The 23,984-nt window shown below is 45.6% G+C and overlaps 1 protein-coding gene across 1 annotated transcript in view; it reads right to left on the bottom strand.

The window, feature by feature from the left end:
- Positions 1–23,984, bottom strand: part of FAM107B (family with sequence similarity 107 member B) — a 128,497-nt gene that overhangs the window by 89,250 nt on the left and 15,263 nt on the right. Inside the window, exon 2 of the mRNA XM_051644092.1 lies at positions 3,797–3,869. The gene's annotated coding sequence lies outside the window, so the exon portion shown is untranslated. The remainder of the gene's footprint in view (positions 1–3,796; positions 3,870–23,984) is intronic.

The following is a 23,984-nucleotide window of genomic DNA, read 5'->3' as shown; positions in this document are numbered from 1 at the left end:
TGCGTGGGGCTTACACCAAATCCATTTGCATGGATCCCTGTGCCACCAGGTGGTTCAGCTATGGCCCAAGGCTGAGGAGGGACCTGTCACTGAAGCGCAAGAGGAGGAACAGTGTGACAGCCTGCTCAAGCCCTGCAAGTACAGGTGGAGCAGGCCTTCTGCAGCTGGGTTAGAAGACACTAAAGCAAAGAATCTGTGGCTGAGCTTCCCCTCCCCTTGCTGCCCCAGGCAGTGAAATACCCACAAAACTTCCTCTAAGCTCTGCCTGGGTGTGCAGTGGACCCCAACTGCTCCCTCTTCCACTGCTTCCTCCTCTCCTCCAAGCTTGCTGGGACCTGAATTTCCAGCAGTGGGGTCCACAGCACTATACGGGTACTGCTTGGAGGCAGAATTAGCTCCTCATTGCCACTAACAGGTCATGGGCAACCACAGCAGTAGAAGGTACTCATCCAGTCCTTGCCCAGAGTGAAGTCTAAGGAAGTACAAAGGGGAAAACTCCCTCTGCCTTGGCCTGGAGAGCCCAGAAAGCAGCTTCACAGCCACCCAGCACATCTCCTGCCAGCTACACATGCATCATGTTCAGTCTTGGAGGGGTCTGGGTGGGGAATGGTTGTTGTGTGCTGCAGTCATCTGCAGACAGATGTGGATGGCAGCAGGACATCAAAGTGGTTCCCAGACTCTCAGTCTTTCCTCTCCATTCCCTTGGAATCTTGGTGATCCTGAAATGGGTTTTGCTCAGATATTTATGAAAACCAACCCTTTTGTTATTTTTTTAGAGTGTTTTCTTCACAAACTTTTATTTCTTTTGGCACTGCCCTGGTTTTAAGCCAGAAAAATATGTGGTTTTTCATTTTTAAAAATGACACATTCCTGTGAGAGATGTTAAAAAACAGTAACAAAATAATGTCTGAACTTTTCAGACTTTACTTGGAAAAAATATTTTCTATTCTTCTGTCCAGAAAATTATGTAACTCTTGCTCAGGTTCTCTCTTTAGTAGAATTCAGATAAATCACAATTCAGAGGGCAACTCTACAGCTCAGTATTGATCTCCAGCTGACTCTTCAGACACCAGCCCAAGAGCTATCTGCTACCCAGAGCATCTCTGCTCCTTAATTTGTCTGTTAGATTGCAAATGCAAGAGCTGGAGGTTTGCTTTCATTTCTCTGCCACAAAAAATAAAAGCAGCCTTGCAACTGATTCCAACTGACAAAGGGTAAAAGCTACATCAGTAAAAACGTTCCATTTCATTGCTGCTTTCTTACAATTCTGCCTCCAGGTTGTGGCACAGACATTGCACATGAAACCCCCTGCACCACGGCTGGACAGATTCAGGGCTGACATGAGTGGGAATGATGGGAGAGCTTTCTTTCTTATGTTTGTTTGTTTTTTTTCCCCTTACACTTTCTGCATGGCTGCCTCAGTGCAAATGCCATCCTGCAGTTTTGTCTCGCTGCACTTCCCCTCTGCAGAGCCAGCATCCCAAGTCTCGGCATCTGCCACTGGTAACAACCACTTACACAAGGTCTATCTAATATCTAATATCTAAACTGGGCTTCAAAGTTAGAGCTCACATATGTTCCAGAACTGGTTATTACTATGAAATAAATTAATTTGTCCATAACATTTTAAACCATCTAAATAGATGCCCAGGCAGCTTTTTCCAGGACCCTTTTCCAGCTCTGATCTCTTGCTTGCTGCCTGGGTGGGCTCATGGTAAATGGTGGCCCCATTTAATCTATAACTGCTGATTTGCTGAGAATGTTTTATTTTATTGCTCTGCCCACAGCAAACCAGGCAGGGAGGGAAAGGCAGAGGAGACCCTACACAGCTGAAACCTCTGCTGGCCTCTGCTTTGCCTTATCTAGAAAGCCACATGGTTAAGATATAATAACTCTGGGTCCAACCTCACACTTGAAGCTCCCATGGCACTGTTGTGTGCTCAGCACATGTAGAGATTATGGGACTCAGTGATAACAAGGATCCATGCAAGAAATATGGATGTTCAGAGCTGTACCCACCTGGGATCACACTTATCTAGGATCTCATACCTCTCGCTGCTGGCAGTTGGAGCTCATGTCTCAGAAGATGAGAGCATTTCACTGAGGCCTCCCTCCAGTCAGCTAGCTGCTACATCCAGTGTGACTAACAGAATTTATACAGTTTTACCATATCACTCCTAAATTTAAAAAGAGTTTGGTCACAGGACCAAATTAACCACCCCTCTGAGTTTGGAGTCTTCAAAGCAGATGCAGCAGCCAGACCTTAGAAGTGACAGTAATATCAATGATTGATGTTCTCTTAGCAGGCCTAAAGACTTCTCTTTTTAGGGAATATCTGTTGTTCACACACCCCAACATATTTCTGGGAGCAGGAGGTGCATGAGGCTCCCAAAAAATAAGTCTGAGCAGGCAAGAGTAGGAGAAGGAGGAGATTCCCACCAAAACAGGCTCAATGTACCAGGGAACAGATACTGCTGGATACCTTTTTAACAGATGTTTTGAAAAACTGCAAATTATTTCAACAGCCAGCTCAACCAAACCAAAGTGAACAACCTTCAGCCTGACTGTGAGTCACATCCAAAACTTTCTAGAGAGATTTCATGGCCCAACAATTCTTGTTAGAGAGAGACATAATCATGTTCTCATGAAGTTCAACAAGGCCAAGTGCAAAGTCCTGCACATGGGTCAGGGCAATCCCAAACATGGATACAGGCTGAGTGATGAGTGGATTGAGAGCAGACCTGTGGAGAAGGACTCAGGGGTGCTGGTGGACAAAAACTGACATGAGCTGGCAATGTGTGCTTGCAGCCCAGAAAGCCATCCATGTCCTGGGCTGCATCACAAGAAGCATGGCCAGCAGGTCAAGCGAGGTGATTCTCCTCTTCCACTCCTTTCTCATGAGACCCCACCTGGAACCTTGTGTCCAGTTCTGGAGCTCCCAACACAGGAAAAATATGGATCCCTTAGAGCAAGTCCAGAGAAGGACCACAAAGATGATCAAAGGCCTGGAGCACCTCTACTATGAAGACAGGCTGAGACAGTTGGGGCTGTTCAGCCTGGAGAAGAGAAGGCTCTGAGAAGACCTCATATCGGCGTTCCAGTGCCTGAAGGGGCTATAGGAAAGCTTGCAAAGGACTTTTTACATGTAGCAATAGGACAAGAGATAATGATTTTAAGATGAAAGAGGGTAGATTTAGGTTGAATGTTAGGAAGAAATTCTTTCCTGTGAGGGTGGTGAGACATTGGCACAAGTTGTCCAGGGAAGCTGTGGAAGCCCCATCCCTGGAAGTGTTCAAGGCCAGGTTGGATGGAACTTTGAGCAACCTGGTCTAGTGAGAGGTGCAGGGAGGTTGGAACTAGATGATCTTTAAAGATCGTTCCAACTGAAACTATCCTGTGATTCTATTATTCCAAATTCCTCTTCATTCCCACTGCAAGGACATGCCTCTGCAGTGTATGGACTGCAGGAGAGAACAAATACTGCATGTACCCTTAGTCACTGTCTTTTGCAACGGATAAGGTCAAAGACATCTTTAATTGCATTAGCTGCAATTACCTGTCCTGTTGTTATACAGGCACAGAACCACTGTGTTAACAAACTGAAATAAAATCTGGAGACATTACGCAGGCTACAATAGACATGCAACAATTTCCAAGTCTGTTATCACAGACATCTCTCTTTTTCAGTTGCCATGATCTGAATGTCATCACATTATCATTCTGCCTCAGGCCAATTTAGAAGACAGGTTTTAATTTGCACCACAGAGAGAAAGCAAGCTCCACCCATCACTTATACCTGGTAAGGGCTCATTCTCTAGGACTGGCAAATCCAGCTCCTTCTGTGACTCCTCCTCTTCTTCGTCTTCTTCCTTTTATAGTGTGTTTCCCAAGAGAAAGCAGAACAAAAAGAAAGGAAATGCAAATCATTAAACTGTTTGTCAAAAAGAGATAGGAAATTCTGAATGGGGCTAATATCAAATAGAAACATGAATTACACCAAAAACCATCTTCCATCAAGCAGTCTTGTAATCCGTGCTTGGCGTGAAAGCAAACATCCTGACAGCCTTGTGTCAGACATCACTTCTCCATGAAGTCTGAGACAGCTGGGACTCTTTAGCCTGGAGAAGAGGAGGCTGAGGGGAGGCCTTATTAATGCCCAGAAGTATCTAAAGGGTGGGTGCAAGGAGGATGGAGCCAAACTCTTTTCAGTAGCTTCCTGCGACAGGACAACGGGGCACAAGCTGACACACAGGCAGTTGCATTTAAATATGAGGGGAGAAGCTGTTTATGGTGAGGGTGACAGAGCCCTGGAGCAGGCTGCCCAGGGATGCTGTGGAGTCCCCTTCTCTGGAGATACTCAAACCCTGCCTGGATGCAGTCCTGAGACATGTGCTCTGGGTGATCCTGCTTTAGCAGGGGAGTTGGACTAGATGATCTCTAGAGGTCCCTTCCAGCTCTGACAATTCCCTGATTGGAGAATGTGAAGCTCAGAAATTATGTGAAACCTCACAAAACCCACCCAGCATTTGAATGGTGGAGCTGGTTGGATATGAAAATCCAAGATTTAATCTTGGTGCTAAAACCCAGTGTTGCCTGCCTTACGCTCCAGCTGAAGGCATTAAACTTCTCTGTCCATTTCAGAAGAGAAAAAAGTTTTACTAGATTTATTCAGCTTTTCCTTATTAAAATACTAACTCCATTCATTTGAAAATCACATTGATGCCAAATGCAGAACAAAGAAAATGGCACAATTGTTTTTTCTTCTGAGGTTTTTGCCCCTTGGGAAGTGAATGTCTTCAGCATTCAGAGGAAAAATCTGGCCCCAGCTAAATTTCTGACTTGCTATCTCCCAAAGTTTAGTTCAGGAGAAGCAACCAAGGATTTCCCATAAATAGGTTTGGTAATGGTGCAACCAATTGGCCTCCTGCTTATGTTTCCATCTCTCCATGCCTTAGTTTTCCACTCACAAGCAAAAAAACCAACAGTCTTCCTGCAGGTTCTCCACCATGGGTATTAGGCATATTCACAGTGAGCCAGCCATGGACTTGAGGTGAGCAATGCAGCCTGGAAGACTTGGTGCTGGCAAAGACAAGATGCCACCCAGCTGCTGGCAAGTGAGGGAGGAGCCACCAGTGCATAAAGCAGGCAGGAGATCATATTAGTTTGTCAGAGTAGTATTTCCAGATTAAATATAAGAGGGAAGCTCAGAGAGGTCAGAGGCTGAGATTGACTTTCAGAACGACGCCTTTGATGTCCAAAGAGGGAGGAGAGGATCATTAAAAATGCAGTGTGGATTGCAAATCTGTCACACACCCAAGCTACCATGCAGAGCAGGAGGATGGATGAAGTGGTTATGGAGAACCTGTTGACAACAATAGCCTCTCAAGTGACGGGTGGGTGAATGGTTTGCTGCTGTACAGCATTGTTTTGACAGAAACTACATAAAGCAACTGTACGTTCAAGTCCGCTTGGAGGTTTGTTTATAATCTTGCAGTGGGGAAATATGATGATGAATGACAGCTGAGCCCTGCCTTTGGTCAGGAAAAACGGTTCAGTGAGGTGGAACTGGGAGAGGAGAGAAGCAAGGTGGGGAATTGTGGGGGTGGAGTGGAGGAGATGACGGTGATGTGGAGGAAGAGCAGCAGGTGATGCTGCTGGAACACACTGGGTGAAGGCTCCACCAGCTTCTGCTGTCTCCCTGGCTTTCCACTGCTGTGTCTGCTCTGGAGCACACTGGGTTTCTCCTGCTGTACCACCTCTTGGCCACAACGACTTCAGTAGGCAAAAGCTAATGCACAAAGCAAATGACAGGCAGGGAGCCACACTATCTGCAGGCAAAGGTCATACATGGTCTTCACTGTTTCATCCCCCCCATCTTTCATCCCCACCAGCTGCCTGACAGCAGTCTCACCACCTTGACAACATCACCATTAACTTGCTGCAGTTTGACTCTTCTCTACAGAAGGATCCTCAATGAAATTTTTTTTGTGATTGGTGAAAATGAAAAACCCACCAGTATTCATCAGACATTGAAGGCAGTGGCAACGGCTCTGGAAATGTTGCCAAGATGCTTCATGGGCATTTAGTTTGGATTTGAGCTTATAGATGAGTGGGTTATGCCATAAATGCTCTGTTGTCATCTTACAAGTGATGCTTCTCATCCAGAACCATCTCCCTTTCTCAGGAAGTGGACATTTCAGCCAGAGAAGCACCCAGGGAGATAGAGACCAGATATCCTGGAAGATACAGATCAGGATGCAGTGGGGAGCTGAGGTAAGGGAACTATATTCCATGATTCTTCACTGTAGCATGCCAAGATTTTTTGTAAGGGAGGCATTTATTGTAGTTGCAAGATGTGAGATTCTGTATCAGAAGTAGATGTAAGATCTAGGCATCCAAAATATTGTGGCTGACCACTAAATGCAGACATCATTGCCTCCTGGCAAAGTCTAGTCAGACTCAAGTATCTCAGACCAGTGGAGTGTTTCCTTTTTATCAGGGAACTGAAGAACATTTCCATTTTATATACTTATAACAGGTTTGGGAAAAGTTCAGTGAAGGGCAATAGGAAGGATCCAAAGGCTGTGTGGCTCCACGTGGGGCAAATAGACAAATACACAGGAGACAAGCTTGTTGAGAGTTCCTGAATAGGCAGAAACTGCCTCCAGCTCAGACCATCCCTGAGCTGACTGCAGCACGTGGGGATGCTCCACATGCACCTTCCTGTTCTCACTGTGAGTAAAAATTTCAATTTACACTGCACCACAGAAATAAAATCTGAGAAGAGCCAGATGCAGTGTCCAGCAGCAAAGTGTCTGAAGCAGAGCAGTAACCAAGGAAGCCAATAGCATTTACTGGTCCTGTTATTCCTCCACTAAAATTAGCACTTAGTACCTGCTGTGCACTAGACTGATGCTGCACCAGACACCAGCCTCTGCATGTACCCCAGCTGGTTGTGTCAGGCCATCACAAGGAAAGAGAATCCCCCCTCTAGGTTGTGTGTAGGATCATTAAGAGCATACCATGTTGGTAGCTTGCAGCAAAAAGTTAATTGCAAAGCATACCTTTGCTCTTTCTGCTAATACATACATATATATATAGAGAGAAGTAGTTGGAGGTGCAGCTTTAACATCTAAAATAATGATTCATTCCCAGTAAAGCTGGTCACAATCAAGTACACATCTAGGCATTTGAAACAGAAAAGCTATTGCGAAATGTTTTTAGGACTCAGCAGCCTGGTCTTGCCTGACTTTCTCTGTGCACCTCCTGGGATCTCAGACAGAGTGACCCAGTCCTAATGTGTTGCTCTCCTGGGAAGACCTTTTCTCTTGCTTATTTTCTATGGGTGCTTCATGTGTCACTTGTCTTCCACTGTCAGAAGGATCATTGTGGTGGTGGGAGTTAAGAGCTGTGCAGGACTTATTAGGCAGGAGCTGCTGGGGGGATCCAAGGGGAGACTGTCACTTTTCTGATTTTTGCAGAATAAATGCATATTTATATCTATCAGAAAAGCAGCCACCCCAGGCAGTACGGGGAAGCTAGGAGAGAAACTGCATGGAGTAACATACTCTCTGTCCTGTGAGTGCTGTGAATGTCTTCTCAATGCCAGCTATGAGTCTGGTCCAAGGACCCTTTGGAAAGAGAGGAGGATGCTCATGACCCTGGTGTATATGCTGAATAGAAGTTTATCCTGGCTTGGGTCCCAGATAAACTTTCCCAATGAAGCAAAGACTCTGGAGGCTGCAAGCAGTAAATCCCGTGTCTCTCCTCGCGGAGAGGGTGATGAGTCCAATCCAAAACCAGAGTCATGCACCCATCCCAAATGGCTTGGAAAATGAAGGGGGACCAGCAGTACAGGAGTGCTCCTCCCTGTTGGGAGTGAGCTGATAAGAAGGGATGGCTAATGACATGCCAAGGGGATGAAATAATGTCTTGAGTGAAAGCATAGAGATAGTCCAGAGCCATATTTATGGGTGTACAGGGCAAGTAACATTTCATACATATTTCAGCACTTCCAAGATGAAAAGAAAAGGTTTTCTTACGGGCCTTCTGGGATAGATAAGAGGATTTATAATAGCTACATTGCTGGCTCATAATCCTTAGAAATGTGTGTATTTGCTTTGCATGCCAACCATGACATAGAGACGAGCTGCATGAGCAGCTTATTCCATTGTGTAATTTGGGCTGTAATAGTTATAGCTGATCTTCCTGTGCTTCTCCTTGGCCCAGCAGAGCGTGCAGCTGTACCGCCCTGCAGAGAAGTCATCGTACAGCTGAATGGACCATCATTCTGGCAGTGGGGGGCATGTCTATCACACCAGGATTTGGTCATGTGGCTCTCCCCTCTCCTGACCCACCTCATCCAGTAAGTTATCTCTGGCTTCTCACCACCACAACTGGTTTAAAATCAGTGGCACCATTCTCATATGAGAGTTATTTGGGGATCTATTCAACAAGCACTCATCATCTCCATCCCTCTCCTGCAGCACAGCTGCTACCCATTGAAAATCTGGGCAGAGGTTTGAGGCAAGGGGAGAGCCCCAGGGAGCAGAGCCCTCAGCTCTGCATGAGTTGGCCCCATGGAGAGACAATGGCTGGAAGGGGAGAAGCATCTTCAGCTGCCCCTTATAACCATGAGCTAAATCCAAACCTGCAGTCAAGGCAGACCTTCTAGTGACAGACCGAGGATCATGCCTGGACAGAGGCTTCCTTCATTTTTGTTATCAACAGTTTATTTGAGCCTGAGATGTGAGGTAGGTGCTCCCTTCCCTGTGCATTAGTGTGAGGGTGTTGTATTGATATGGAGCACGGAGCTAGAGAGGTTATAAGGTAAATAAACCTTCTCACAGCTTTCCTGCTTCAGACCTGCTGGAGCCCATGTGATGGTACCTGTGAACACAGCAGGACAAGTTGTGCACTGAAATGTGTAGATGAACATGCTCTGTTTTTTCAGAAGCAAAAAAATAAATCTTGCCTTAGCATCTCTGGGAAGGGCAGCTTGGCAAAAATGTCTTCCCTGACAAGACTGGAGTTCCTGCAACAGCATCTAGGGCAATGCTTGGCAGCATTGGCACAGCCCTCCTTGAAGACTTTAGTCAAGCAATGCTGAGGAAAATAGGTATCTCATCCTCAGCTGCACACATTGTGCAAGGGCTGATGGGGTCTGTAGATTTATAGGACCAGATGATGCTGCCTCTTGACCATATTTCTAAGATGACTCTTGGGGTCATCCTGTCTTAGGTCTTTCTGTGCCTACTCTCAAGTAGGATGTGAAAAAAAGGGTGAAAAATGTTCTGGAAACAAACCTGGGGTATAAAACTTATGATTTTTGGGTCTGTCCAATTAAAAGATGGAGAGGTGACTGGTCAGAGAGAGAAATGCCTGGGAAAAATAGGGTCTGCACAGAGTTTACTGGGTGGGGAGCATTAGAGAGGTTTATTTCTCTTCCCAGAGGCATTGGGTTGCTACTTGGTCCTGTGGGATGTGGTAACACCATCCACTCTTCTGTCTGTGGGATGAGGGATGTGCCCCTCTCCCTGGATCAGATTTGAGGGTGTTTCAGGGTCATGGACAAAGACCTGGTAAGATTCAGAGGATGGAAGCTGGGACTGGATAAATTCAGCCTTGCAGTCACAACTTATGCCCTGGCAGTGCTCACTGGAGAGGTGCTACTCAGATCAAATAAGAGGTATTTTTGTAAAAGCCCTGGGCCTATCCTATGGGTCACAGCAGAGGATCTCAACCTGGTCACCCCTGGACATCTCCCTGTGATAAAGGACTACATCTTGTATGCCAGGACATGCATGTCCAGGGCGTTCCTGAGCTGTGGTCCAACTCTGGAAGGGACACCTCACCCAGGTCACATGTGTTGAAAAGGGAGTCCAAGAGTGTGGTAAAAGGCAGATGAGACACCATCCCCTGAACTTGAACAAAGGATCACTAGACCTTCCTGATTCACCTCTCCAAGCCCAGGTCAAGGGGAAGCAGACATGATGTGAGGACTGTGGTTCTAGCTGAGCTTCTTTCTGAGGTGCTACCATTGCTCAGAGACAGGCCACAGCAGTTTTCTCTCAGAAGAAAATCTGCTGACATCGTGTCTTTTTGGTTCCTGACACAGAGCAAAACCCACCCAGTCTCCAGGAATAAAAGTAAAGCTTGGAGAAATCTATGGGATCCTGAAAAAAAAATTGATAATGGAATACATAGGAAGGCTGGAGGATGGGTGTTCACATATATGTGCTGTCTGCCATATCTTTTAACTACCCACCAGGCCAGCAGTGAGCACTTGATCTGACAGATGGTTTTCTTTATCCTGGACAAGCCATGGGGGACATCACACCCACACACACTTCCCAGCTTCTGCTCCCAGACTCTCCTAAATCCCAGCAAGGAATCCCTTTCACACAAATGCCTGGAGAATAGCAGCTGCCCTCAAAATATCCACATCCTCTTCTGAGAACTGCCAAAATTAGTTCTCCACAAAGAAGGGGTGGGAAGATGAAGAGATGGGTAGGAAACCTAGCCAGATCTAGTAGTTTTCTGGGTTTTCTGCATCATTTTGATAACATCTAGAGAACCACAGTGCTCCAGTCTGGATATGGGTTTCATGACAGCCTACTGAACTGATGGAACCATGGATCACCAAAATGCAGATGCCCTGTTGGAGTTCACTGTTGGTTGGTGTCACTGTAGTTGAGCTTCAAGTCTGTAAGGGCCAGCACCTGAAAAAGCTTGGACTTAACCTACCAAATTAATAGGAAATGCCTATAAACATGTGGGAATGTGCTGTTCAAGGTGGCACAGATGGACAAAAGTTAGAGGAACAGTCTTGTTCTGGGTGTCAGTTGTAATCTCCCACCTTCAAACTGATGGAAAGTTCATTATCTCTAATCCATTCAGATTGGTACTCTGTGGGATTTGACCTTGATAAACTCATATGTAGGAATTTTGTTTGAGCAGGGCTACAACTGGCTTTGCAGGCAATTGCTGTCAGAGCCTAATAATAACTTGTCAATTGATTCCCTGATCCATCATAATCAACTTTCTTTTCCCCTGGCAAGGAGGTGAGAGGTGTCAGAACATGCAGAGGAGTGGAGCTGGTGGTGTAGCCTGCAGGAGGGCCAGACTGTGCCCATCAGAAGTGGGCACTGGGCTATCCAGACATTGGTCTTTGTAGGCTTGAGGATGCCTAGATCAGGCATTCACTTCATGTTGAGGGCAGCTTATTAACACATGTGCTCTGAAGATCATCATATCTGCATGACATGACCTCCTCTCTTGCTCAGTTCAGAGTATAGCTTTTTTGGCTGGAAGTTATGGGCATAAATGAACAACACACTCTTCTCAACCTGGTGAGATTGGATTTACTGGGCTAGGCATAAGTGAGTTTATTTCTATGCATATAAAATTTGATCTAAACTAAAACTCACCTGTTTCCTTCAACAAAAAAAGTCTTGAAAACGTTTAGGAAATACTCTCCACTTTGACCTGATACCAAGAAAGCTAATGAGCCTGGACAACTGAGTTGGACAAACCCTCAAACATGCAGAAAGGGGGATGGAGAAATATGTTGAGAAGAGACACAGTGACTGTTGTTCATTAGCTTATGAGAAGTTAATACCATCAGTACACACATCTGTCAGCCATCCTTGCAAGGTTTTGCACCCCCAATAGTAACTGAGGACTATGCTGAAGACTGACAAAAAAATATGGACTTCAGAGTGCACAGGCAGGCTCTGAAATGAACCTGACTTTAGGAGTCCTGAGCTACTGACTCTCTCCCAGCCATGTCATCTGGCTCCTTTCCTTCTTTTGCCAAGTGCCTAAGGACCACACACGGACTTGTTATGATATCCACCAATATCACCAGCTGTCTCAAACAAGAATGAACACTAGTCTGCCTGGTCACCCACCTCCTCCTCTCAGAGGTCTCTAGTCCATTTTGGAGTAAGAGAAGTCCTGTGGTATGGCTTGACCTTGACTTTTCTGTAGGACCACTTTGGTGCCAGCAGCAACACCTCCTTACACATCTTGTTTTTATGGGACTTTTTGTCTTATCATCTGAGACCCACATGGCCTTCTTCATCCTTACATTCAGCCTTTGTGTGCTGCTGGCCATGCAGTCTTGTGGTGGGACAAATTGCTCTGAAGGCACTATATATACTGCCTGCCCCCAACACTGACTCCCATGTGCTGTCCTCTCCAAAGGCTCCAGCTTCTCCTCAAGTTCAGAAAATATCTACTGGGCCACAGGGCCATCCACCCTTCCCCCAGGTCAGAGGTGGTTAGGAAGCAGAGATTCCCCTTCTCTTTAATTTAGGGTGCAGGTCTAAGGCAGACACATTTTTCTTTAAACAATGTAAGTCATGCAGCCCCAAAGCATGTGGGAGCCAGAGGTTGTCCTTGGCTCAGGTTTTCCAGTGGTAGAAGCTTCCAGATGTGTGATGAGTGGTATGTACACTGCTCATTCCTGTGGGATCTGAGCTCTTTCTGCATAAAATCAAGAGCAAGTCACTGGGGAATTTCCAGGACATTTATTTATTTTTTTTAAATACCCAAATATGTATGTAGAAATAAACCATGTTTATTCTGTTTATCAGAATTCTATTTGGAGAAAGATTTTTTATTTTGAAAGGATTCACTTTTCACCTCATTTCTTTTTTTGGCTGGCAGAGTTATGAGGTTAGCAGCAATGCCAGCATTGCAAAGTGTCATCTTCATGGTAGAAAGGCTTTTGACAAAGACAGGAGAGATTTTCCAGAGGGTTAAAAGCTGGTCAAACTGGTCTTGCCTGATCTCTTCCTGTAGTTTGCTCCCTCTTGCTGGTTTTCCTCAAGCAATAATGCTTTGCCACTAGCTCTCTCCAGCCTTGCCCTGGGCTTTGTGATCAAATACTGAAACCCATATAAACAGCTTTTGTACTTTCTGCCTGGAAAACCTCTTTGACTCCTTAAAGAAGCATTTTCTCACATTTTCTTTGGGCAAAACCCACTTTCCAGTTGAAATAAAAGCCTCACTTTGGCTGTCTCTAAACCTCTTGACTGTGTTAAAAGGCACTGGATGCATCAATGCATTTTTATTCCACCTAAAGATAAAAAAGGCCTGTCAAACAACTCTAAATTCTCATATTGGGATCATATTCCAGTCTCCATCTTGTTTTTGTCAAAAATAGAGAATTATTCCTGGTCTTTCACCCTCTAGGTCTCAAAGGTGGCCCTCACAGTAGGATTGGTTTTTGTGCATTTCTAAACTGAGAAAGAGTTTCCCAATACAAACTGAATGAGGGAGAGGAGGGAAGATGTCTGGTCTTACAATAAATAAAGAAAAAAAAGAAGCACAACTTTGCTGGAGATCTGGCATTTTATAGGTTTCTTTCAGGATGCAGAATATTTGTGCAAAATTTTGAAAGCTCTTGCTTTTGGACCAGTTTGGGGTCAAATAAAATTTTGCTTCTTTTTATCTCCCAGGAAAGAATAACCACCAGAAAGACTGTGATTTTCAGACAGCTCTTGTAGAACCAGCTCACCGTTATAACTCAGTACATTCCCTGGCTCAATTTATTGATTTCTCTGTTTTTTACTGTCCTGGTTTCTGCCCTTCCTAAAATATTTGCTTCTGTGCTTGCAAAAAGACACGCACAAACTGCTGGCTATGGGCTGATTCCACTCCCCAAAGACACAATTTCCTGAAATTGCCTGGAAGAGCCATGATTTGCATAGTGACAGAATGGCCAAAGCAGTGAAGAGAGTAGAAGTATTTGGAGGGATTAAAGCTACGTGTCATTACTTTGGGAAGTTAGGAAGACAGGAGGCTGAGATGGAAAGTATTGCTCAATATTTGTGTGCAGGAGAAATCGCTTTATATCCCTTTTCTAAGATATTTACAGCACTATGATGAGTTTTCCTCAAATCAGAAAGGGAGGATAAAGCTCACAAAAATCAATAGTGAGTCAGTCCAGTGCCAGAATGGAGACAGTAACCCACTGAGTTACTTGTGACAAACAGCCCAAGCAACATGGGGCCAGATTTTTGTCACTGAGGAGCCTGGTAGCAGCTTTCTCACCATGAAGCAGTAGATCATGGCAGAGTAGAGTAGAGATCTATTTGAAAACTGGCTGCAAAATGTCAACACAGCAGTTACACCAGAGCTTCTGGGCAGAGGAAAGGAGAAATGTAAGATGGGAGCTGGACATAGGCTGAGGGATGGTAGACATGTATACTTTTCTATGTAGAGGACACAAAAATACATCATGTTTATCACAGTATTTGCACAGATTTTTCATAAATAACGTCATGCAGGTTCCCTCCACATCCCAAGGCACCTATTCCCACTTCACATTAAAAAAGCCTACAGATAGCCATTATAAATGGATATATCTTCTTATAAATATCTTATCTATCCCCAAATGTTTACACTTCTCTGCTTGGAGAGAAGATAAATTCATCTTTTTAGGAAACACACTGGGGGTCACTGGGAAGTATTTGGACATAAATTGCCAATTTGAACACATTCTCTTTTCCCATCCCTATTAAAGAAGTACCCCAGGGTTGATCAAGTCTTGTTCTTCTGCTGAATAGACCTTCATTTGGTTTGGAGAGGTTCCATAGCCTACATTAGCCACTTGCCCAAATTAGGGTAGAATAGTGTCACAGGCTGTGAGGTAGCAAAGCTGGTTCAGCTGCTTGCCATGTGTCCATTCGTGGAGCTCTGTCCAAGAAGCAAACCACTAGAGAAGGTTGTGCTCTATTTCTGTAAGGCTAAACCACAACACAAGCTGGTCTTCCCACCTAGTGCTGAGTGAAGATCTTTACTCTCTTGAAGAACAATAAGGGCTTGCTACCTGTTATCATTTCTTTGACTCTCAGAATGCAAAATTCAAAATATTAAAGTTTTTTTCTTTCAGTATATCTATCTCTTTTATGCAATATCTGCAATATCTCCATTGCGTTATTTTTTACTTCGACTTAAAGCCTTATCCTTAGGATGTGAGGTTTCTAGGGGACAGTTTCCTTCAACTTCCATTGCATTCCACACGACTTCTGGTCATCTCACCAGTGCGTGGCTATATTTGAAAGACTGGATATGTATTGAGCACAGCCTAGAACATTATTTACTTAGATAAATATATTACCCCCTCTCCTCACCCTTGCTGCATGTGAGTACCCTCAGCTTTGGTGCTCAGGGAAGATGCTGTTGGATGCTACTATTGCCCAGCCATGCTTGGCACAGCCACCTGGCCGGCTGAGACGACCCTTCACTACCTTGCCATGTTTATATTCTTCATATATTTGCAGCTGAGATCATCTGTAGAGGAAGGGCCAATGTGCAAGATACTGTTTCTGTGCTGGCATCTCACACATGCCAAGATGTGTGGAACTGGATTTGCTGGATGTACTTAGACACGGTACTAAGACTTAGAACGGGTCAGGAGAGCTCACAGACTTCAGGGGTGAAGCAGCTTTCAAAAAGCCTTTAATTGGGCATCAACAGAAAATGAAATTCAGCCTCAGCCACAGCAAACAATCATGGTAGCCTAAGGAGGACAGGTTGTCATTATATCTGCTACAGTTAAAGGACACCATTATGTGGGAGGTGTCCCTGCCCATGCAGGGGGGTTGGAACTAGATGATCTTTGAAGTCCATTTCAACCCAAACCATTCTATGATTCTGTGTCCTGTAGCTACCAAGAACAGGCAAGTGAGTTTATCTAAGGCAAGCAGTAGAGTTGAAACCAAAGGGGGAAGAGGAAGAGGGAAAGAAAGGACACCCTCATCAAATCCCCTTTTAGATATTGCACTTCATGCAGCAATACTGCAGGATGACTAAGACCTGAGGCCAAGTTGTGCAATCCTGCAAAGGGCTTTGCAATAAAAATTGAAAAACCAAAAGCTACTAGTTTCTGTGGTTGAAGCCACTGCCAAACACCCAGGACTGGAAAAGGTCCCACATCAAGGACATTCCTGCCTCAGCTCAGGCCTCTGACATCCCAGCATATATTGCAGGTGATTCTTCAAGCTCACAGGAGAGACTTACAGGATCTTTTGGGAATCCTCCCTCTTCCCTGAGAGTGGGTTGTGCTCCAGGACACCCCCAGACCCAGACTTGTTCCTTTTTCTTCCCTAAAAGCCCCTTTTGCCCCTGCTGCTGCCCCTGGGCTTTTGCAGGGGTCAGAGTTCCTGTATCAGCTGCAAACCAGTGAATCCACCACATAAACTGCACTGAAGAAGCAGAGGAACATGAAAGATGTGGAGGAACATGAAAGATGTGGAGGAATATGAAAGATGCAGAAAAAGAGGGATACATGTTCTGTGTCACAGAAGGGAAGGGACAACACCATGATACAGTAAATGACCACCAATGGGCAGCAAACTGCCCTCACCCTGGTTGCACAAATGGATTTAGAGGATTAGCAGAGCTTGGTATTTGGGTAAGAGAGGTCCCTTCCAGCAAACTGATGGAACAGGGGAAAGGGGGAATGGCAAAAATGCCATCCTCTCTTCTTCTTAATTGAAGTCCATTTTCAAAGGAAATGTTTGCTCATGCATTCTCTCTTCTCCTTCCAGCCCTTCATGTCACTATTAAAAAGGTGGAAATGGGTGGGGGGAGCAATGTTTCACTTTTCACTTTAATGGAGAACTTGGATGCTTACAGGTGACTGTGGGGGAAACACTTTCTAGTCAAACCAGTCATTTTTCCATTGCCAGGAACTAAGGTGTTAGAAGACTCCCTGACCTACAGGTCACCCATGGACAAGTGTCCATCTCAAGGCCAGGTGTGTGTGGCTGCCTGACACAACCCAGTTACTGTGCTTCTGTTGCCTTTGCTAGAGAAATCCCGCAGATCATCAGATTATAAAAGCAAAGCCTGGAGTCAGCAGCACTGTCTTTCCCCCTGACTGCCTCATTATGGCTTTGAGAGTGCTGGGGAATGTTTATCATTTCCCAGTAAGTCCTTTTCTAGAAGGTAGAAGCTAAACCCACTTGCAGTTGTTCTCATGCTCCCACACAGCAGGGGAACAGACGACATATATTTTTTTTCTTCTCATTTTTCCCTTTGTAACACTCAGCTGATCTCCCTGGGGGCTACAGCAGTGGAAGTAAATAATGCTGCCCTGGGATGGCAGAGGATGCTACGTGCACATGTCCTGTGAGTGGAGCCACGAAGGGGCAGGGAAGCTCCGTGCTGCTGGGTCCCCGTGCGCCCTCATCCAGCCTCCTGTCAAGGTTTAAAGTTGGGCCAGCAATTAAGTGAATTACAGATGCTCTTGATTAACTCCTCTTCCTTCCCAGCAAGGGAAAGGAAAGAGAACAAGGGAGAGAGGCTTATGGGTTGGAAACTAAGCTACACAGCTTTAATGAAAACAATAATGATGACAAAGGAAATAATTAAGTATGTAGGAATATGTACAAGTATATAGAAAACCAGTATCACCCAGTAATGCTCATGTCACCACTGAGGCTGCAAGACAGACCCTGGGAGAGTCCTGGATTGGACTTCTGGACTCAGTGGCAGGCAGGAACTGGATTCAGAAATGCATGGATTGGGATCAAAGGCAGAAGAATGGATGGAGTCCTCCCAGGACGCCAGCCACGGACAAAGGGAGTTTGACGCTTGTGACCCCTCAGCTTTATACCAAGTCTGACACGTATGGGATGGAATACTTCATTTGGTCAGTTTTGGTCAACTGCCCAGTCTGCTCCTCCCCAAAGGAGGGTCAGAGGTGTCATCCCTCTTCCTCTCTTTTGTTTCTGGTGCATAATAGGTTGTGACCACATAATGAGCAGTGTCCTTGGTTCTGCACAGCATTCCCCAGCAGTAACTACAAACATCTGAGTGTTATCAGTCCTAGAAGCAGACACTGGCTGAAAAACATGCTGGTAGTTTCCAAAAGTGCAGTTACTTAGAAGAAACTTGACTGAAAGTAAAATTGCTGAAAAGAAAACTGGTTCTGTCCTGGCTCAAACCAGGACACCTTGTGTGACCCTTTGCCTAGGAAGCCTCAGGATGAGCCAGCTGGGATGTGGGATGAGTGGCCCACTAAGCTCACTGTTCCATCATGCCCTGTCACCCTCTGTCCCATGGGGTGGGAAGGATCCTAACAGCATCACCTGGGACTTGCAAGGGATCACAGCAGCTCCCAAGGGAAATCCAGAACAGCCCAAAGGCTCATCCAAATCAACCTTAAGCACAGACTTGGATGCGAGTGTGGGCATACATTGCCTGGTAGGCTGCAAAGAGAGGGAGAAGCCTGCCCTGTGAATACATGAGCAATACAAGGAAGGCCAAAAGTAAATGCCAGAGCCAAATGTAACTTATTAGAAAATGTTTCCAGCCTGAATCTTTATAATTTTCTGGACCTTTCACCTGGCACACTAGAAGTCTCATCAGACACAGCAACCCAGATGTCACTCACATCAAAAGGCATTGCAGCAATATCTGCAGAACAGCCAACAAGGACAGTACATCACAGGACATGAACTACTTGAGTTTCCTCACTTTGCAGTACAGACTGTGTGTAGTCACCACTAGAGCACCACCAAGCAGAACTGCCTTTTTAGAAATGGGTTCTCCAGCACCCTTGGTGACTTTGGGGCTTTTCCAAGTAAGCTCAGACAGAGCAGATGGTGGGGAGCAAACATTCCTGCCCAGCCCTGTTGTGTGGGCTACAGCTCCTCGTCCTACTTTGCATTTCCCCTGTGAAATTCAAATGTACCACATGTACAAGCCCACCAGCCTCCTACATGGCTGTCACCTCCAGTCTCTTCTTCCAGGTTTCCCAACAGCTTCACTCACACAGTCACATGACATCCCTCCTGCCTTAGCATCTGGGGTTTGGGCTGCAAAACTCAAAGCAAAAACATCTTTGCCTCCTGCTTCTCATACCTCTACAATACCCCATCTCCCTTCTCTCCAGCACAAACCTCCCCCACTGAAGTCCCCTAGTAAACACCTTCTTCTTGGCCCTGAGGATACCCTGGGTCTCTTAGGTGTTCCTCAGTGGGTTTCTCAACCCCCCATACTCTAGTTTCAAGTGTACTCCTTCACCACTGCAGACCCTTGGAGAGCCTCTGCCATCCATTTGTCTCAGCCCCATCCAGTCCCAGCATCATATCCAGTGATGTACTATTCTTAGAATGATTTAAAAGAAAACAGAGCAAGAGACCTTTAAAAGTCTTTGGGTACTTTTGTTTCAGAGTCCAGTGATTCGGATTCTTCTGCTTCTCACAAAACTATCTGTGAACTAAAAATATGTGACCTTTACAAGGGGAAATACATAAATCTGCCTAACCTCCACAAGGCACCAAACTTTCAGGGTAAAGAGCATTCTGCAGTCTCTGGTTTATTCTTCACCTTCACTCCTTCAATCATAAATGTCTATTAATGCTGAAAAACTGAAATTGAACTGCACTTCAGAAAAAGTACAGCCTGCTACAAATTAGACTCAGATTAATGTACAATTTGGTCTCCTCAAAACTGAAAATTATCAATGCTATGTTAAAACATTCAGACAAATATCCCAGAAAGGCAAAAATATTTCTTTTATGACAGGCACTTGGCTATTAATAAAGTGATCAGAGCAATAACTAGGTTCTTAGCTATTAAGTAGCACTGAGGAAGGGGTCACTCTACTCTTGTTCCAAAAGCAACTTGCTTTAAGTCTGTTATAATCTTATGGATAAAGACTTCTCCAATTTCCTGTGTTCTTCTTGTAAAAGTTTGGCTGCTACCAAATCAACACCATTCCCTACAGAGCATTCACTCCACTGCCAGCTCTGGTTGCTGACCAAGCACAGAAGATGTGCTGAGGTCCATGGGTACCCAAGCCTGCAGAGCCTGACAAAGCCCAGCTCAGCCTTGGTCATGAAAAGTGCAGTGAGATGTCAGCCCTGTAGAAAACCCTATTATTTCCTTAAAGTTGGGAAGGCACAGGCTGGTAATCTTGTGTAGTCAGATGTGGGCTGGAAAAAGACCTGCCAGACTATGTCTCTGCGTGTGACAGTGACACGTAGGTAAGCCAGGCTGAAAAGACCCTTCTGTGTCATGAAGCAATGACCCCCAAACCCTCCCAGCCATCCTACACTAAGACATGGGCCAGCCAGGACGGAAATGGCAGCAGTCTCTATGCTCTTATTTCTGCTGGAGCTTGGTAGCACTTTTGGGGGGAGGGATGAGAACCTTATCAGCGAAGTAGCTTTAACAATTCTAACAAGAAATACGTTGTCTGGTTGAAAAGTCCTATGGGCAGTGTGCAGAAGAGACTTTTGAACAGGATAGGGGAAAGACAACGGGGGGTCCAATCAGAACGAGGTTTGGGTTGGATTCAGAAGAATAGTAAGTGTGTGAAAGGGGCCTGAACTCACTCACTAGAAACTTGAACTGCCATCATTTTACTGAAAAAAAAGTGGAGTTTTTGAAGCACTGTTCAGCATAAAAGCACTGAAATTGGCTGCCATGGGGTGTCTTACTGTTTGGGCCATTGCTCATCCCCTCCCCACAAGCAATCAGAGCTGCACAGTAAATGTAGTCAGGCCACTCAGCAGGAGAGCTGGGGACAGCCAAGAGCAATGCTGGTGCCTGCAACTCAGAACAGTGCAGGGCAAGGGCAACATCTGGGTCCTGCATGATCTTCTGAGCCACAAAACAGTGATCCTCACAACCTGGGGGAAGAGGGAGGGCTCCAGAGAGGAACAGCTTAAAGGTAAGATGGATGTACTCTTTCCCCCTAAACCAGCACCAGCACTGACAGCAATGAGGGGAGCTTCAGAGCAGCAGGCCATGCTGGGGCTAAGCTTTTCTCCTCTGTGGTCAGAATGCCAGTGTTACAGCCCTCTAACAGTTTGCCATCCCTGATACATGCACCAGGCTTCATGCCAGCACAAGGATGGCAATGAGAAGAAGGAAGGGGAGAGGATGGACAGCCATTTTTGGTGTCATGCTGCTCTGTGACAATACATTTAATCTTAAATTCATGCTGTGGGAGGAAGGATGGTTTCTCAGCTTCAACCACTCTGCCTGTTCCTTTGTCTTCTTATAACCCTGTCTCTAGAGCTCTGGCCAGCCCAGGACTGGGGATCTCACATTTCTATCTGGGAATTTCCAAGTGGAAAACTCCTTGTTATGGTTTAGGATGCTGCAGCAGTGGTGGCTTGGACTCTCTGGACACCCAACACCCAGACCAGAAAGGCTGCACTTCTCTGCTGGCACTAGACAGCAGAGGCAAAGAGCCTTGAAAAACTCATCTCTAATCATCAGCTGTGTTGGTAGAAATATGATCTAAAAATGTTCTGCTTTCACAAGATGCAAACAACATGCACAGCCCTACAACATCTTACCACAGAGGTTTGTCACGTCCACCCTTTATGGGCACGTTCCTTCTTAGAGATTTATCCCCAATTTTGCTCCAACCCCCTTCTGTGCAGGTGGCCTGTGGAGGGGCTGAGCTATACATCAGCTGCAGAGCTGGAGGCCAAGTACAGGATGCACCACAGAGTGAAGCATGCAAAAATGCAGACCACAGAAATGATAGCTGGAGAAAGACATCCCCATGCTGGGGTTGTATTAAAGCCAGGAACAGCATGTTGGGGGAGGACACAGCTGCAGTGGGAACAGCACTGTTAACATTGCATGACTCATTAACTGCATGTTACGCTGGGTAGTAGCAATGGGGAGAAGGTTACCACCTCCTTTATTGCCCCAGGGAATCCATCTTTGGTACCTGTGTGCAGGAATACAGGGAGCTCATGAGAACAAAGGGTTTGGGGACACCCTGTGTCACTTCCTGTAACTCCTTGCTGCCTGTCCACAGGAAAGACACCAGCACCACCTCTTGAGTGGGCTATCATGTGCATTTACAACTTTATAGCAGCATGAATACAAAGGGTTAGGATTTTACAAACCAGCTTATGGCCATGAGAAGCCTTAGCAGTGTAGAGCTGGTGACGTGCTCTTGCACTTGGGCACTGACCAGGTTGCCGAGTTTGGGTCCCATCACACTTAACCCACATTCTCCATGTTCTGGTTGCAGTCAAAACCAGCCTTTCTCTTGACCAATGTCGAGAGTTTTTCTGGTCTGTCCTTATAAAACTCTCTGAGAGAAGTGGGACCTCTCTGTCCTAGACCAGTACCAACACTAGTGTGTCCCTTCAGCTACACCCATGGTTCACAATCAGTTTAAGCCAATCTAAGACCACATTGTCACCCAAACGTGTCATTCTGCCTACTCCCGACCCTGGCCACAAGTTCCTGCTTGCTCCCTTGTGTCAGCACAACTTGTCATGCAGCTACCAGCAGGTGGGATCACTTTGATGGGTCATTTTTTCAGCCAGATTAACAGGTTGACACACCTCACCAAGTGGTTTCACAACTGCTAGCTGGGCACAGTGGTGGTGGCAAGAATGCCTGGCCGGGGATGGGGTGGGATGGGGAGGGAGGAGATGGAGAAGTAGGACTGCCCCTTTTGGCAGCCAGACAGAGCTGGATTGGCTTGAACTGCTCATGAAAACCAGCTTTTAATTTTCCCTTTGGTAAATACGAATAATTCCCTTTTAATGGGGAAGTTGTGAGGCCCCATTGTGTTTCAGCAGCACTCTAACCACAGCATCTTTCTGCAGATCATAACTGACTTAAGTGTGTTGAGCAAATAATATTTCAGCTGCTAACAGTTGAGTCAACAGCAGGGTGATCACGATTTAATCTTCTATTTCACAGGGGGAGACCACGCTGCTATTTTACAAAGCCTTTTTCTTCACAATGGGATTCCCTGAATCAAAGCCTCACAGGTGTGATTTTTGGCTGGGATCAAACTATTTAATTCCTATCAAATGTATTCTGCTTTCCAAGCACAAATGACCTCACCATTCAAGATAATTGCTTTCCGGAAAAGGAAGGTGTTGCCTTCCTGTGAGTTCAAAGGCCCACCAGGAATGATGCTGCTAACAAAGCATCCTTCATTACCAGGGAACAATTCCTAGTAGTTAACCAAGCAAAAATACCCACAGGAGGCTAAAACCAGCAGAATTTGGAGAAGGAAGAAAAGTAAATTCAGCCATCAGCAATGAGAAGAAGGCTGCCTCTCCTTTTCTCCCTTTCTTTATGTTGCAGTAGCTGAATAAAACCCCCACGTTTCTAAGCTCTAAGCAATGTCCCTTTCAAAACCGATGGAGTAAAACAGACGTCTCTTTCAAAGAGAAGCTGAAGTGCTGCTGAGTTTCCTTGTTGATCTTTGTTGGGATATTACTCTGTAATGCAGTGCTCTTTGGGAAGGTGGATTCGATGTGCATAAGGATTCCTTCTGCCCTCTCAGGCCATTGGTTTTGGCGTATTGGCTTCTTTCAAAGTGCCTTATTTTCATTATGTCAAAATTCTGAAGAGAGACAGTGATTTCTAATTCTTTAGAGGACTTTACATGGCCATACCTGCAGAAATGAGCAATTTTATCCCACAGGAATACAGGAGGGCTATAAATGAGAGGCTCCCAATGTGCAAGATGGAAAGTAGTTCCTTTCCCAGGAATGTGAAGTGGGCAAAGCTTTAATAATCAACTACGGTCAGATTTCAAATGCCTCATGAGAGATCAAAGCGATATGCTGCAAAAATTCATTTCTTGGGTGTTTTGGTATTGACAGACTTCCTTGCTGAATTTATGTGAGCAGTCAATAGAGACCAATGGGATGATCTGAGCCTGCAGACTGCCTGCAGGGCCATATCCTGGATTAAGGCAGGGAGGCGGAAATAAAAGGATGGACTGGTCCTCCCTTGTGGGTGAGATTCATCTCTAATTCACCACTGATGCAATGATGCTCTGGAGTGAAGTCATTCACCCCAACTCTTCCAGGACAGTTTCTTATTGTTAGGATGTGCTGGGGATGCCCTTAGGAGACACAAGGTTCAAGATGAGGGGACTGAGTGGGTCATGGAGCCAGTATCTCATCAGCTACTGCTGACCACGGTGAACCTGGGCATTTGCAGAGGGTGGAGCCCTGTTG

The sequence above is a fragment of the Apus apus genome, chromosome 1 (assembly GCF_020740795.1).
Source record: "Apus apus isolate bApuApu2 chromosome 1, bApuApu2.pri.cur, whole genome shotgun sequence".
NCBI lineage: Eukaryota > Metazoa > Chordata > Aves > Apodiformes > Apodidae > Apus > Apus apus.
Note: the sequence above shows the minus strand (reverse complement) of the source record. Positions and strands in the feature narration are given on the sequence as shown.